At 39.9% G+C, this 16,308-nt stretch overlaps 1 long non-coding RNA gene and 1 pseudogene across 1 annotated transcript; one reads left to right on the top strand and one right to left on the bottom strand.

Annotated features, from left to right (window-relative positions):
* Positions 1-2,089: 2,089 nt before the first annotated feature.
* On the bottom strand, positions 2,090-3,550 carry LOC139433842 (uncharacterized). Its single transcript, XR_011643244.1, has 4 exons — positions 3,449-3,550; positions 2,782-2,982; positions 2,514-2,667; positions 2,090-2,431 (listed from the first exon to the last, which is right to left on the bottom strand). It is a non-coding gene; the product is annotated as an uncharacterized lncRNA (long non-coding RNA).
* Positions 3,551-4,290: 740 nt separating this feature from the next.
* On the top strand, positions 4,291-15,689 carry LOC117446762 (PRA1 family protein 3-like; annotated as a pseudogene).
* The last annotated feature ends 619 nt before the right edge of the window (positions 15,690-16,308 follow it).

Here is a 16,308-nt window from a genome sequence, read left to right as displayed (position 1 = left end):
CTACAAATCCTGCGATGTAGACCAACGCATTTTCCACCAGACCACCAAACCGAGTGGGAAGATAGCTGTGGTCACTCACAACAGCCGAAATGTTGGCGAATGGAGATGGGTGCTCTTCAGCAGTTTCAGCAGAGGACATCTCTACCGCAGACAGGGACACAGTGTGATCTTGGGCTGCCACATTGCCTGTCTCACTATGAAACACCGAACCATCAGACGGCGGAAGATGGCCTGGAACTGGCGTGCAGATGGATTGTTATTCCAGCCACCTTGTATGGAAAACAGGCACACAATACATACATTACTCATAAGTCATTTTCAGAAGTTATTGCAATTAAAAGAACATCAACCCTACCTGACGCTCTGATGGAATTAAATAGGAGCTCAAGTGATCCTGGCTGAACCTGTAGGTGAGGACATACCGCTGAACTTGGAGCAGTTCAGGAATCATCAGCATCAACGTGTCGATGTTAATGACAAATCCGATGACTGACAAGTACCTGCAAAAGAAAAACATTTTATGACTCTGATCATGGCAAAACATATACAGTATACTTGTAGGACACTTAGCTAACACATGCAAGCACACATGCAATACATACCATTTTGACACCTACATGTGCTTGATGTTGTGTAATACATACTATTTAGAAGCATCTGGGACCTCAAAAACAATGAATACAAGATAATTCCAACAAACAAAAGTGAACACAGAAAAACATTGAAATAAAAGAGCATCATGTTAGCAGACCAAACTAAAGGAAAACACATTGTAACAGTAGCATCATATGAACCTGATGTAGAGAACAGAGCATCTTATGAACTCGATGCATAACGGAACAGAGTATCGTTGAACTCATGTCGTGAACTTTTCATGCATGAATAACAAGCACTATTTTAATAGACCTCTTAGATCGGTGAAGTGGTGTTCCATCTTTTGTCACCAAAGTGAGCAAGTACTCCCTGGCTCTTGACAAAAATGCTTTCCTCTCTATCCAAAGCACCCAAGGGAGATTTGAATCCTTTGGCACGAGGATTGCGTCCATTCATTGTGTCAAACAGCCTGTCAATAATCTATAAAGAAATATCGGCATCTAAATCACTATCATTACAGTGTTTCATTAGGTATCAGATAGTTGTAATCAATACTCATCTACTCAAGACATAAAGAGAACAGAGTACTTATTTCTAAACGGTATGTTCAACGTGCAAACTTAGTATTTGCTTGACTTCCTTCTCTCCATAGGCCTGCTTTGTGCTACAGCACATTTCACACAGAGCTGTACCACTCTAAAATGTGTGAAGGTATGTGTAAGGTTATATACAAACTTTTGTATTTATGAATATGCAATATCACGGTTCATGAAAATATTTGCATGTTGAACTTAGAGAATTATCAACAAATTGTTCCTGATGCTCAAATCACATTTTGATCAATTATTTTTTTTTAAACACGTACTTGGTTCTATAATCACTAACTGTTTACGTCAATGAATTCTGCCGTTGCCTCACAGTCTTTAAACTGAGAGTACCTAAGATCCCTCACTGTGCGGAGAGCAACTGGCACGGAGCGACTCAGGGACACCCTCATCTTGTGGTTCTCAAAGTAGACATGTTTGTCTGTGATTTTATTGGCAGCATGCAGTCCGTCTTTTTTTTGCACATCATTGAGATGATTGATGAACCTCCACTTGATCTGTCCGGTGGTCGTTGCAATTGGACTGTATGCCTGCAGAGAAAGATTCAGTCACTGCTCAAACAAGTACAAACAGCAAAATGTTGATCATCACGTCCAGCCATAACGTGCAAATGAACAGACAACAATATTTAGATACAACTTTTAGCAGCAGAGACATAACTTGTACAAATAGGTCTACAACAATCATCATTTACCTGCAACATATTACCAACTTCAGCATGTGGCATGCATCCGTCATTACAAATACTTTGTTGTGAGGGATGTGGGAAACTGGTTTGAAGTGGCTCCTGTGGGTTTCCCTTCAGCTCACACCCAAGTTGGTTGCACATGCTGACGTTGGAGGCATGCCCATCCATCGTGACAGATACCACCCGGATGCCCCGTGCATGCGGCTCCTCCAAAGCATGACAGAGAAGGACCCTTTGTGTTTCAGGTGACAGAGACTTCGTCAGGTAATATGCAATGGGAGCCTTCCAATGTCCTTGTAGGCCAACCACCATGAACACAAGAGCCTCAGTAGCAGTATCGGTCTCATTGTTTCCATCACCCATGTCTACAAAAGCAGACATTGACTGGTTATGTGGATTATATTGCACATGTTTTCTGATGGCCATGGCATCCAACATGAGTGCAACACATCCATGTTCAGCCTGGTCGTCCTGGCATCTTCTCTCCAGCATATCCAGCATCATCTTGTTCAGGCCAGGCTTGCCATCCACCGAACACAGCCACCTGTACACAAATTGAGAAGTAGCTATTTAACGTATTTGCAACCGTAATTTCCAAAAATGAAATTGAACAACATTAAGACTACCTTTGTAATGTATGTGGATGAGGGAGGGGAAGATGTTTAGTCTCTGTGAGGTATTTGTATGCCTTTGGACCATGTAGATGCAGTGTGAGGGCAAGCTCTCTGTGGGCCTTTGAGTACTCATGGCCCTGCTTTGCCTTGAAGTCTATTTGAAGATCTGAAATTGTATGAGAAAAAATTAATAAGTCCCCTTCATATAATAACAAAGGAGTTTAATAAAGAGTGTTAGAGTAAGATGTACATGAATTTAAAAGTGCTACTTTCATCTTACCTCAGTAGAAATCAAGCCTCTTTGAGTTCTTCATTAATGAGGTTCTTTTCCCTCAAATCCCCCAAAAGACTCCTCACTGTGGTCTTTGCCCTCTTTTCTCTAGCCATGGCATTCTTCCTCTCTCGCTCTCCACTCTCCACTCTTGCTAAAGCTTCATTGAGTCTGGCCTTAAGAGCAGTAGGAGAAGCAGGCGAGACATAGCTATGATCCCAGTAGAAAGAGGGATGAACATGGTTTGAGTGATGTTTCACTTCACACACATCACTTTGACACAACTAGAGTATGGCCCACACTCTTTCTTATAGTCATCACCTGTCAAAGCCACTGCCAGCATTGTGTGTGTGTGTGTGTGTGTGTGTGTGTGTGTGTGTGTGTGTGTGTGTGTGTGTGTGTGTGTGTGTGTGTGTGTGTGTGTGTGTGTGTGTGTGTGTGTGTGTGTGTGTGTGTGTGTGTGTGTGTGTGTGTGTGTGTGTGTGTGTGTGTGTGTGTGTGTGTGTGTGTGTGTGTGTGTGTGTGTGTGTGTGTGTGTGTGTGTGTGTGTGTGTGTGTGTGTGTGTGTAAGTGTAAGTGTAAGTGTAAGTGTGTTTAATATGAGTGGCAGCAAACAAGAGAGATTTTACTTTGTCTAGGACCATTATGATATGATGTTAAAAATAGAAATACTCACATCATTAGGCTGAGGTTGTGAGTGTGAGGTTGAAGCTTCTGGGTCGTCCTGAGGGGCCACAGACAGGCTCTCTTCAGCTTTTCTGGAACTAGACGTAGTCCTGCCCTTTTCCGGCTAAAATGAAGAAGCATAATACTTGAAAAGAATATATATATATTAGGGCTGTCAAACGATTACAATTTTTAATCAGATTAATCACAGCTTAAAAATTAATTAATCATGATTAATCACCATTCGAACTATGTCCAAAATATGTCATTTATTTATGTATATTGTTGTTGGGAATGGAAAGATAAATGAAAGAAGGCGGATATATCCATTTCACATACAGTATCTATGTTTATTATAACATTGTTCTGTGCAGTGGCATAACAAGGTTGTGATTGGCCCCGGTGCAAATAAAAATGTTGGCCCCCCCCAACTCAGCGCTGCTTGCTTCTTTTTTTTTTTTCTCTCTCTCTCTCTCCACTTTCAAAATCTATTTAAAACTCATAACAAACAAACAAAATTAAAATATTAAAACGCCTTAAAATGGTACAAACAAGTGACAACATGTGTGATGAAGGTGTTTATCTGGGCTATATCATGCAATCGAAAGTGAAACTTAAGCTCGTTCGATTGCGGAGATATTCCCGCGAGAGTGCGGAAAACTTAAATACATTTATTTATTTCAAATGTGAAATGTTACCAATATACTCACGGACCACTAGGGGGCGCTCACGGACCACCAGTGGTCCGCGGACCACACTTTGAGAAGTACTGTTCTAGAGAATTCGAACGGCACTTATCATGGCTGCCACTGAGGAACTTCCGGGTCATTTCACTCCGTTAGGAAGGTTCCTAAGCTAAATGGACTATTCGACTGCAGCCCAAATGTCTATGGTGACAATGAGCATGCAGCTAAGCAGGAAGTGTTTCGGTGGTTTCTGACCAATAGCGTGAGGTTTAATCACGCCGACGAGAGCAGCTTGCTGTCCACAACTGATCGCGCGAGATTTCAGTTGGGTGGTTTAGTGACTTTATTTATGTAACAGGATAGACCCCTTGCTTTGTTGTTAACGATTATCTATTATTTATTTGCAACATTCAATGTTATTGACAGAACATAAGTGACTTAACGGTTTGGAAATGACTCTTGATTAATAAAGTGAACACAAAAAAAACACGCCAACGAGAGCAGCTTGCTGTCTACAACCTCTCGTGAGAGTTCAGTGTGTTGCTTTAATGCTTTGGTGACTTCAAGGCTTGTGATGAAGTCCTGTCAGATCAGTACACGGAGCTGTCAGCAAATGGCTAAAGTGGAGGTGACTCCGCTCAGATCCTGGGAAGACTTCTTCCCCGGCTCGGAGAGGTTCTGCAAACCGGACGGGAATGACCTGACGAGATGGGGCAACAGGGTGGTCAGCAACCTGCTTTACTATCAAACCAACTACATCGCTATAGCCCTGGTGGCTTTCGTCGTTGTTGGGTAAATTACATAATATGCATACAGTAGTCGGTGATGTGCTTATTTGGTTGTTTGCAGCTAAATTCACTTTTCATGGTTGTTTTTGTCTCATGTGTATTGCTTGTTGTTGTTGTTGTTGTTGTTGTTGTTGTCCTGTTAGTTTAAACTGCACTGTAGCCTACGTTAAAGGGATTAAGTAAACAAGTGCAGAAAGGATATATAGTTTTGTGAAGAAGAGTTTTACAGTGGTGTACTCAAGTACGATTTTGAGGTAATTGTACTTTACTTGAGTATTTCAATGTTTTTGCTACTTTGTACTTCTACCCCACTACAATTCAGAGGTAAATACATAGGCAGCGCGTGAGGCTCAGGTTTGAGTTTAAATCTCTCAGGTCATATTACAGGATAAAGGAAATACAGTTTAAACTGCCGTATGCATAGAAGACGCCGACGTGTCGCACTTATCATTCATAGTACATCATCAATCAGATCATCGATCATATAATATCATATATTTCCTTATCTGAGTCAGCTTCTCCAGCCGTATCTGGCCGTGCAACACTTACAGTGTCACATACTGTATGCAGAAGTATTATTTTAAGCAACACATTATGTTGACGAAACACTCGAGTCAAATGTAATTAAAGTCAGACCCACTCGTGTCTTAGATGGGGCGATATCATAAAACTATACGCTTTCAAACACTCGGTAGGCCTAGTTATTTTGTAACCAGTTGTTCTGTATTCTCCTTGCAGGTGCAACTCTGTGGCTTGTATCCTGGATTATATGTTTAAGTCATGGATGTTTAAAGTTCATATTTGTCTAATATTAGTTTACTTTTCATTAATGAAGTATGACGCTGCGCTGTCAGTACACTTGTCCCTGTTTGTGATTGGTCAAATGTAGCTAACCCCGCCCCTTTCACGTGAACGCGCGCTCAGCTGGTGAGAGAAACCCTGGTTTAGTTGATAACCAGCGTCGTAGGACCGCTTAGCGAGATCTCGTTTGTTAGTTTGTTGTTGTTAGTTTGTTTGTTACTCAAACATATCCAGGGTATGTTGAACTGGCTTCGTAGTACAGGGGGCACAGGTGGCTAGCAGCGCTAATGTCAAAGACACAGACATTATACATTATATTTGTATTTTACAAATATAAAATACAAATATAAGCAAGTGTTTAAGTCATGGATGTTTAAAGTTTAACTTCTTAATTTTTGTCTAATATTATAGTTCACTTTTCATTCAGGAAGTATGACGCTGCGCTGTCAGTGCGCTTCTCCATGTTTGTGATTGGTCGAATGCTCCAGATACCACCCCTTTCATGTGAACGCGCACCTAACTAGATAGGACACGGCTGGCTTGAGCGATCCACTTGATAACCAGCGTCGTAGGACAGTTTAGCGAGAGCGCGTATGTTTTGGATTAGGCCAACCGGCTAACTCAAACATATCCAGGTTAGGTTGAACCAGCTTCGTAGTATAGGCCCCTGGAGTAAATTCACAAGCTACCCTGCAGTATACAAAGTCATTACAACTAGCTGCACCTTTACCAGCTTTGATAACACTTTAATGGTAAATTAAACAAAACATATCCTATATATTATTCTGAAATGGACCAATCTGCAGAATGAGTAGTTTTACTTTTGGCACTTTAAATATATTTTGATGCTAATACTGATCTACTTGTACTTGAGTAACATTTTGAATGCAGGACTTTTATTTGTAACAGAGTATTCTTACACTCTGGTACTTCTACTTTTACTGAAGTATAAGATCTGAATAATTGTTCCACCTCAGACCACAGACAGTTGGATTGAGTCCCTTAGGAGTGAATGGAAAATAATGTTTCAGCGATCATGTGATGTACTGTTACTGTCTGTATAAAACTGTCTTCTTTTGAACAAGTTTTAACCAATGTGTCCTCTTATGTAGGATATAGGTAAGATTTTTTCATTGATATTACTATATAATGCGCAATGTATGTCATGAAGCACCTAGTATGTAATAATGGGTACAGACTGCATTCAAGTTATTTATTTAGCACTTTTAAGATGCAAAAGTAACAGAAAGTAACCAAAATAAAACACAACAAAAAAATATATAATAATAATAATAGCAATACCAACTCCCTCCTAATGGAGCAACTCTTAACTTTGTAATTAACAAATACACTTTATACCAACAGAAGTCAACGAACACAGGACAGAATAAAGCATATATTTCAGTTAAAAGCCAATTAAAACCAGTGGGTCTTGAGCATTGACTGTATATATAAGTGTCTTGAGTTGTCCCTTTAAAAGTATGAACACTCTTTTGGAGCCCTCCCATAGTCCTGTGCCATAATAAATACAATCAAGTCTAAGCAGCAGCTCTAATCTAGACTGCTGCACACTTCCTGAAGAACTAGTTTATTATCTAAGGAGGAAGACAGATTTACTCAGACCAGGAAACAAGTGGTTAAATATCTCATCTGGGGAAATATCTTCTCATAGATGGCACCACTTTGTTCCAACAACAAAAGCCTAATATACTAAGAATAGCCCTGTCATGGTTTGTCTGCTGACCTGTGTGTTGAAATATTTAGTCCTGAAGGCTTCATAAGGTGTGTCTAGTCAGCGTTTGCAGAAGCACAGTGGTGGGAAAACAGCGCTTTAAACAGCTGAACCCCAGATTAGGGAGATCACACAGTATTGGATAATTTAGTAAATTCTGAGTCATCATCCTAAACAAAGATGGACTTTGACTGACACATTACATTTGTTTTTTACACAGTAAAAACATAGAAAGCATGGTTCCCTTGTTGGCACATTCACTGTGTTTGTGTGGGTGTGTGTTAGATATGCGGAGGGTACAACTTGTATTGAATCGAGATTAAAATATAAAGTCACATGCAAAGAGTTACGATTGCTCAACTCAATTATAGACTCAGGAAAATGTTTTAAACACATACAGGAAGCAAATATTTAGCATGAATACAAGGGGCTAGCATTTCTAGCAGGACTGGTGGAAAAGGCTAATGCTAAGCTAACCTTCTTTTTTGTTTATTTACATGATGTCTGGAGATTTTCCGAAATGTAGTAACTTTCTTACAGTGGATAGACTACTGAAGAATATATTGTTTTGTTATAGCTTATGACAGATAAGTTGATATAAAGAAATATGTGATGATGACCGTTAGTAACAAGAAAGATGTTTTTCAGGTGATTTAAAAATGTGCTGGTTGTTACATAGTTCGTCCACCAGAGGGCACTGGCGAGTCAATGATCTCACCTGTAAAGTGGACAGTGGATTTGATGTGGGTTATGTATCTCCTTATGTAAATGACTCTTTGGAGCAATATATATATACTGTTGAACAATATATGGATAATTTCTATTTTTTATTATTTTGTGTCACAGATAAATTAATGCAGCTGTGCATTTTACAATTGAGGAAAACAATTAAACAGTTTAAGGGTTTTCAGGGCTGAAATTAATGAATTGCATTAAGAGTATATTTACTTTATCTTGGTTCCTGTCCTGGTATGCATAATGTCTGTGATACTAACAGGTACAATGTTCCATCCAACCACTAGGTGGAGCCAGTGATAATACTGGTAATTTTCAGGTTCATATTAGTATGTTGTGCCTCTACTGGGACATGTCTCCATGCTTTAATGTTCAAAAGCTCTTTATTTTTCTCATACTGCCTGTGCTGCAGTAGCTCTTTTCACCCTCTGTCTGAAACCAGAGGCCAGTCTGCTCTGATTAGTTAGCTGGCCGGCTCTATTGTAATTGGTCAACCGCTTAGAAATGTCCCGCCCCTTAGCCTATCACGTATAATGTGTTGGAGCTTCAGCCAATAGCAGTGTGAGTGTTAAGTAGTGATGTCACTATGTTCTGGAGTTTAGGGATTTTAGCCTTTGCAGACCATTTACATGCACAAACCTATATAACACACTACAGGAAAGGGAAGACCAAAAATACATTTAACTGACCGTTTCCTCTCATGCGTGTCCCTGCAGGTGCCTGAACACTGAGGGGATGTTCGCAGCCATGGCCCTGGGGTCGGCCATCTTCCTGGGCTCAGTGTGGGCCGCAGAGAACCAAGACTTCATGGGCAGCTTGAAGAGAGTCAACCCTGTAGTGTTCGGGATCGGCCTCACGGTCACCAGCTACATCTTACTCTGCATGCTGGGGAGCATCATGTGGTTCCTGTCTGCCATCTCTCTCCCCCTGGCTCGTAAGTAAACACGCAGATTTCAATTCCAAAGGTTTTATTGTCTTAAGCACAAAGCTACAGTGTAGAAATGGCAATGGAATTCTTCTGACCTGAGCTGCTCCAACAATGCAACATATATTTAATAAAATACAAAAATACAAAGTAGTGCAAAAAGTCTATATACATGTCAATAGAATAAGGGATATTAACAGGCTAGAGGAGTAACAGGATACTGTAATCAGAATACAAAAAAGTAACGGTGTTGCCTTACAGTTTCATAAAAAAAGGCGTAATCAGATTACTATTACATTTTAAAAAATTGGGGATTACTAAAGAAGAGTGCATATAGTGTTTGTTGTAAAAGGATCAGATTTTATTTCTTCTCTGTAAGCTGTACTGTTCTGTAGGCTCATACTTTAAGTGTGGATCGATACGTGCCTGAATCTGCTTTATGGTTTTCACTTTCTTTGGTTCATGTGTTCTTTTGTTAATTCAGCAGGTGAACCTTTTCTGTGTGTGAGCTTCACTGTATGTATTTAAACTAGGGATGGGAATTTGAAAGCAAATGTATATTCGAATATTCGACCCCCCAAAAAACGGTTAACCGGTTAACCGAAATGTACACATCCTATAAAAAAAAAAATTGGCTAAACTTTTTTTTTTTTCACCCAATTTTTTTTCAATATTTTTTTTTAAATACATACATGTTCAAATAAGTGTAGAAGCCACGTCGAATTTGTCAAATGTATTGAACTGGTGATCACAGTTTGAAGGCGTGGAGGCGATTCACAATCAGGCCAGCTGTAGAGAAGACCCTCTCAGCTGGAATGCAGGTTGCGGTATAGCATGTATATATAAGTTTAATTTCGCATAGTTTGACCTCTACACCGCACTCACTAACCTGGTTGAAATATTTCCACACATTACTCCTTTTTGACGCCATGTCTGTTGTGTAGGACTCTTCTTAGAGTGTAAATAATTACTGGACTATGACTGGTAAAATATGTTGAATACCGGCAAAACTAAATCTTTCCTGTCAAAATGTCTATGTACTTTGCCGCCACACACGGTTGCCAAGCAGCGCTTATTGTTGTTTAGGCTGGCCACTCATGTGTCGCGAGTGTTGACGGGGCGGAGGAGCACGCTCGTGAACTGTTAGCGCCGGAACCTCACAATGGCTGCGGAGCTCATTTGCGCCACATTTGGGCCTAAGATGAGGTTTGAGTCTGCGTGATCTGCGTGTAGGGAGGGGCAGCAGCCATATCATTGGCTAGAACTAGCTAGATCTGATGGATTTGGACATAAACGCGAGTATAGTATAACCGGACACGAGAGAGAGATCAGCACCTGCAGCTCTGCCCCTGTGAGGGACCGGTGAGCGGAGCAAAACACACCTTTAGACGTCACCTAACACATTTAGCTATGGCACTGTCGTATACATTGAATTATTCAATTTGATAATATGTAATCAACTTAGGCATCCCTCCCACAAAAAAAAATTAATAAAAAAAAAAAAAAAATTCATAACTCATATTCGAATACATGAATAATTATTCGAATACCTGAATCATTTCGAATATTCGATTAATCGTTCCCATCCCTAATTTAAACTAAAACAGAGTATTTCCTGTGAGCTCAGATTTTATTTCTGCTTTTTTAAACTGTAGTATGTGCTCATGTTTCATTGTTGGTGTATATAGGCTACTGCCTGAATATGCTGAATGAAAGGCAGGTTTTCCTATAAATAGGTTTCTTATTTTCAAAGTTCACATTAAAGGTAGGGTAAGAATGGAGAAACCAGCTCGAGTGCGCTAGAATTTGAAAGTAGGCAGCCAAAAGAAATCTGCCCCTTCCTTACAGAGCCCCTCCTCCAACACACACGAACGAACGCGCACATGACCAATGAGGGCACGAGATAAGTTTTGTGCACAGATCGAAGGCTGACAGGCAGGTAGGCCATCCAGTTATTTTAGCCGGGCCGGCTAAAATGATTGGTCGTGCTTTTTACAGAGCCACGGCTTCCACAGATGACATTTTGTTATGGATTTGTTGTCAAAACACTTCAGATATTCATTGCTATCGGGATGTTAAGAGCATTCCATGGAATATAACAAAGTGTATCTCGAGCCGGTTTCTCAAACTTACCTACCCCACCTTTAAGATACAAAATATATTAAATTACTGATTCCATTTTTTCTCAGGTAACTAATTGAAACAGAATATATTTTTAAAGCAACCCTCCCAACACTACATATATATATATTCAACACATCCTCACTCCCAGGTCGGCCTATGTTGACGTTATGTCAAGTCCCCTGTGTCGGCTTTTTCCAATGCAAGGGGGGGCCCTTAGCGTCCATTTTCAATTTTCCGGGATGTCCATAGGCTTCTATATAGCTCCCTAAACGTATGTTGTAGACGACTTGAGATCGCGAGCGAATGCTACCCGCAGATCCATTCTCACAGCGTTTATCAACCTTTTTCTTACTCAATATCAAGCCACACTTATTGTTTTTACTTCTTTATTTTAATTTAATAATGTAGGACTTTTGTTGCCGTCAGTTCTGCGTCGGGATTTGATGCTCATGGAAGCACGGCATTCGTTTGTGTCGACTGCCCTTAAAGGCAATGTGAGCGTCCATTCCCATTGGATAACGGAGAATTGTACACCCGGAAGTAAGTATTCCCCTTACTGTCGATTGATTTTACAGTGATATCTGCACTACTCATCGACTAAAAAACACCAGATTGTCCTTGTTAATTACACAACATTGATTGGTTTAAATTGTGTACAATGCTTTTGTATTTTTCCCCTTCGATTTGGAGAAACAAATATTTTTTCGGAGTAAAGGATGGCAGAAGACACTACACTACCCAGAATCCCCAGCTATCATTTGGACTACACCATGTGCTCTGTTTGACAAACCCCGTGATAGTCCTCAAGCTCTGTGATTGGAGAGTGTGCTCCGAGGGTTACGCCTAGCCTCTAACAGCACTTGAAATGGGATGGAACCGGCAGACTGTCCAAACTGGAGTTGCCAGTATTAAACTGTGTACATCCCTGGAGGTTTAGGGGACAGGAAACACTCACATTTAAAACATATAATTAATAAATGGTGCCCATTATGGGCAGTATTAATATATATACCCACATGCCAGCTAAGGTCAGAAGAGCTTTATTTAACAGCTGGTCTCATGTCTGTGACCCCTGTGATAACATTACATTACATTAATTGATAAGCCTGAAACATGCACTTGTCAAGGTTCAGAGGCACATTTTGCAAATATGGCAGTAGCCATCGATCAGCTTAAGATAAGATATACTTTATTGATCCCAAGTTGGAACATTTGCGTTACATCAGCATGTGTAACAGTTAATATGCAGTTGTGTTTATTTGAAAATCATTTAGTATAATCACACAAATTCTGTGTTTTATATTAACAATTCTGTGTTCTTTATTTATTGATTGTTCAATACCTGACAAGGCCGGAGATGAAATATCTGCATACATCTTATAAGAGCATAATACATTATGTATAATATCAGTTAAAATAAGTGCTTCAACATAGTTAACATTGCTGGAGGTATGCACACATATTGATAGATGTCTTGTAATGCACTGTTGAGGAACCTGCAACCCAAGTTTTTCATTCAGTGCAGAACTACACCACAGTTGTGTAGGCCTATATGATATGTCAATAAACCTTAGAAAATCTTGAAAGGGATGTGCAAAATAGTCATTACATACAGTCTTTAATTAACTATTAGTAGAGAATAACGAGTAATGAATATACTTTATAGGGATCCTATTAATATCTAATAATAAAAATAATGAATTCAATAACATGCTTTAACCACCAGGTGTCCCTTTATATCAGCTGTGCACCTTTATGGTGTAAATACAGCCTATCTACCAACTGGATCAAATATAAAAGTGAGCCGAATTAGTGTTGATACTGCAAGGAGACGTATTGTGTGAAAAGAAATGTAAGATGTTGTTTAATGGCTGATATATTTATGATCCACGTCACGTTTTCAGTTCCTCATGTTTGTCTTCTCATCAGGGCTCTATAAATACAGAACTACGGCAGATATGTAATATGTAATGCAGCCGAACCGTGTATTACAATGCCGTTATGTGATGACTTTCAAAGAGAAAAGCAAGCACACTCGGAATAAAGTATTATTATTTTAAATGTTTTGGTCTGTTTTCCGGTATTTGTTAATGACGATGTGCTGTGAGATGTGAGACTGGAATTGCACAGGGGAAAATAACGTAGGCTATCTTTAGATGCGGATTTTGTTAAACTAATACGTTGCGCTGTGGACCAACACTATACATTGACGGGGAAGGGGGGTAGCAATAAAGATAACACCATTAAACAGTTACACAACATAACAGAAATAATATCGATAGCAGCGTCCCTAGCAACCACCTTGGTAACAATTAAAACGTTGTATGGACACAATTTCCTGAAGTAATCTTCGTAATAACGAGCAAACTAAAGATCATGTACATCCACTGCACACATAATCTGAAATAACAACTCATATTTCTCGCATCAAATGACATCAAAACGCATTTTAATGGCCAAACTAACTTTAAAATAGGCATTTTCTACCGAGAATAAAACGAAGTTCGGCCATGTTTTTTTTTTCTGCAGGGAGAAATGTGAAGATCAGGGTTTGTCAAACAGAGCACATGGTGTAGTCCAAACGATAGCTGGGGATTCTGGGTAGTGTAGTGTCTTCTGCCATCCTTTACTCAAAAAAAATATTTGTTTCTCCGAATCGAAGGGGAAAAATACAAAAGCATTGCACACAATTTAAACCAACCAATGTTGTGTAATTAGCAAGGATAATCTGGTGTTTTTTAGTCGATGAGTAGTGTAGATATCACTGTAAAATCAATCGACAGTAAGGGGAATACTTACTTCCGGGTGTACAATTCTCCGTTATCCAATGAGAATGGACGCTCACATTGCCTTTAAGGGCAGTCGACACAAACGAATGCCGTGCTTCCATGAGCGTCAAATCCCACCGCAGAAACTGACCGGCAACAAAGTCCTACATTATTAATTTAGAATAAAGAAGTAAAAACAATAAGTGTGGGCTTGATATTGAGTAGAAAAAGGTTGATAAACGCTGTGAGAATGGGATCTGTCGGGTAGCATTCGCTCGCGATCTCAAGTCGTCTCCAACATACATTTAGGGAGCTATATAGAAGCCTATGGACATCCGGAAAGTTATGAAAATGGACCGCTAAGGCCCCCCCCTTTGCGTTTGAGAAAAAGCCGACACAGGGGGAATTGACATAACGTCAACATAAGGCCGACCTGGGAGTGAGGATGTGTTGATATATTTCATCTAGCTATGGTATAATGATCTGGATCATTCGGAGTATTGTGAAATGACAACACAGATCTTCCAAAATCAATGAACATGTTTTGGACTGAAATGTAGTTTCTCAACGCTGACACTCTTCCGGTTTGACTCATCACGAAACAAGAGTTTTATAGGCGTGTTTTGCCAAACATTCACAGTCACTCCCATCTGCTTTCAGTGATACTTGCACACGCATCCTATCGCCTTCGCAACATGAAGAATAAGATTGGAGTACAGATAGAGGCCGTGGGGCTGAAGAGGTCACCCATGGGTCACCTGCTGCTGGTCTATGGGTCAGCAAGAGGAGAAACTTATGAAGATCCAGAACTACCATGGAGGAGAAACTGAAGGATTGAAGGGGCTTACGCCACCAAAGATTGTGACTTGGATTTGTCTGTGAATGCCTCAGTCTAAACCCTTCTAAAGTCTGTGTTCCTGTGTTGGTGTTTTTTAGAAAGACAGCTTGTAATCTGAAGGGCTTTATCTTTACCTCAGGGTATCTCTCTCGCTCCACCCAGAACTTGTCGGGGCACTTTACTTCATGCACTTCACTCCTCTGCTATGCAATGTGTTCCTGTGCACATCTGAAGACGTCGGAATTCAGTTTAATGAATCTCAGAAACGGTTTTAGTAGAAGTTGTGAAATCAACGTGTCGTTCTGTGACAAAGACTAAAAGGGTGCAGACTCGACACATATCACTGCCAGGGTATTTGGAAGGCTAAAGTGTCGACGTTTTGGAATAATCTCTCCTTACATGTGGAGCAAGTATTCAGATAATTCGCAACAAATATATATTGGCACTGTAAATAAATACTTGTCCTGCCTTGAATAATGTGAACATGTGTGAGTAGTATCATGAGGAACATGTACTTCTAAGTCCCAAATGTGAAATGTCTCAATGCAGAAAACATGTCTACTGTGAGTGCATCAAATGGGACTATATGTGCAATACACTGCAATATATTATGGACCCATTAAAGTTCAAGCAGAACTAATTTTAATATCTGTGTTGATTTGTAAAATGTCACATTTAAAGAGGCCCTATAATGCTTTTTGAGTACAAAGGCTAACATCCCAAAGTTCCTCCAGATGGAGTTTCCTTCCTGATTCATCTTTTAAAATCAAATGTAGACTGGTCTGGCAAAAAGTGTTTGATATGTTTTCATGTAATATCTTTCTGAAATGTAGTGAAGTAGAAACCTGTCGTGAAATGGGGAACTTGCTCAACTAAAGTAAATCACATTTGTATACAAGTATAATATATGTACTGTCATTGTACTAATAAACCTTTCCAACTTCATGTTCATGCTGTTCAGAAAAGAAACCTTTGTCTTGAGCTATGAAATAAACACTTGAGTCAATATAAGAAATGAAGACTTCAAAGCAGTGTGAGGTCTTAAACCCTGACCATCAGTATTCCTGCCGCACCTCTCACTGCTTGGTTTATCTTTGACAATGCCTCCGTCCTCGGCTGATGGATTATCTAACTTGCCTTTCTCTCTCCACTTACCCTCATGCTAATCAATGGCCTGCAGTAGATTATAGTGTGGAGAGCTGAGTGCTGCACAGACTCATCTGCAGTCAGTCACCTCCAAACCTCGCTGGGTCACAACCTGCAGACAAAAACATAAATAGGATTCCTTTTGAAATTGACTGCAGATAAGGAGAATCCATGTGGAACTGTGTTATATGTAACGTGGCCGTGTGTAAGGATTTGGGGGAAACATGAAGATAAGAATGATGGGGATTGGAAAGAACTTCAAAGACTGAATCTGGTTTTAAGAGTGCGTGTGTTAATTCAGACCTGATGGCCACTTGTTGCAATATT

This window comes from Pseudochaenichthys georgianus, chromosome 5 (assembly GCF_902827115.2).
Source record: "Pseudochaenichthys georgianus chromosome 5, fPseGeo1.2, whole genome shotgun sequence".
In the NCBI taxonomy this organism is placed as follows: domain Eukaryota; kingdom Metazoa; phylum Chordata; class Actinopteri; order Perciformes; family Channichthyidae; genus Pseudochaenichthys; species Pseudochaenichthys georgianus.
The sequence above is the reverse complement of the archived record's forward strand: the minus strand, read 5'-3'. Positions and strand labels throughout refer to the sequence as shown.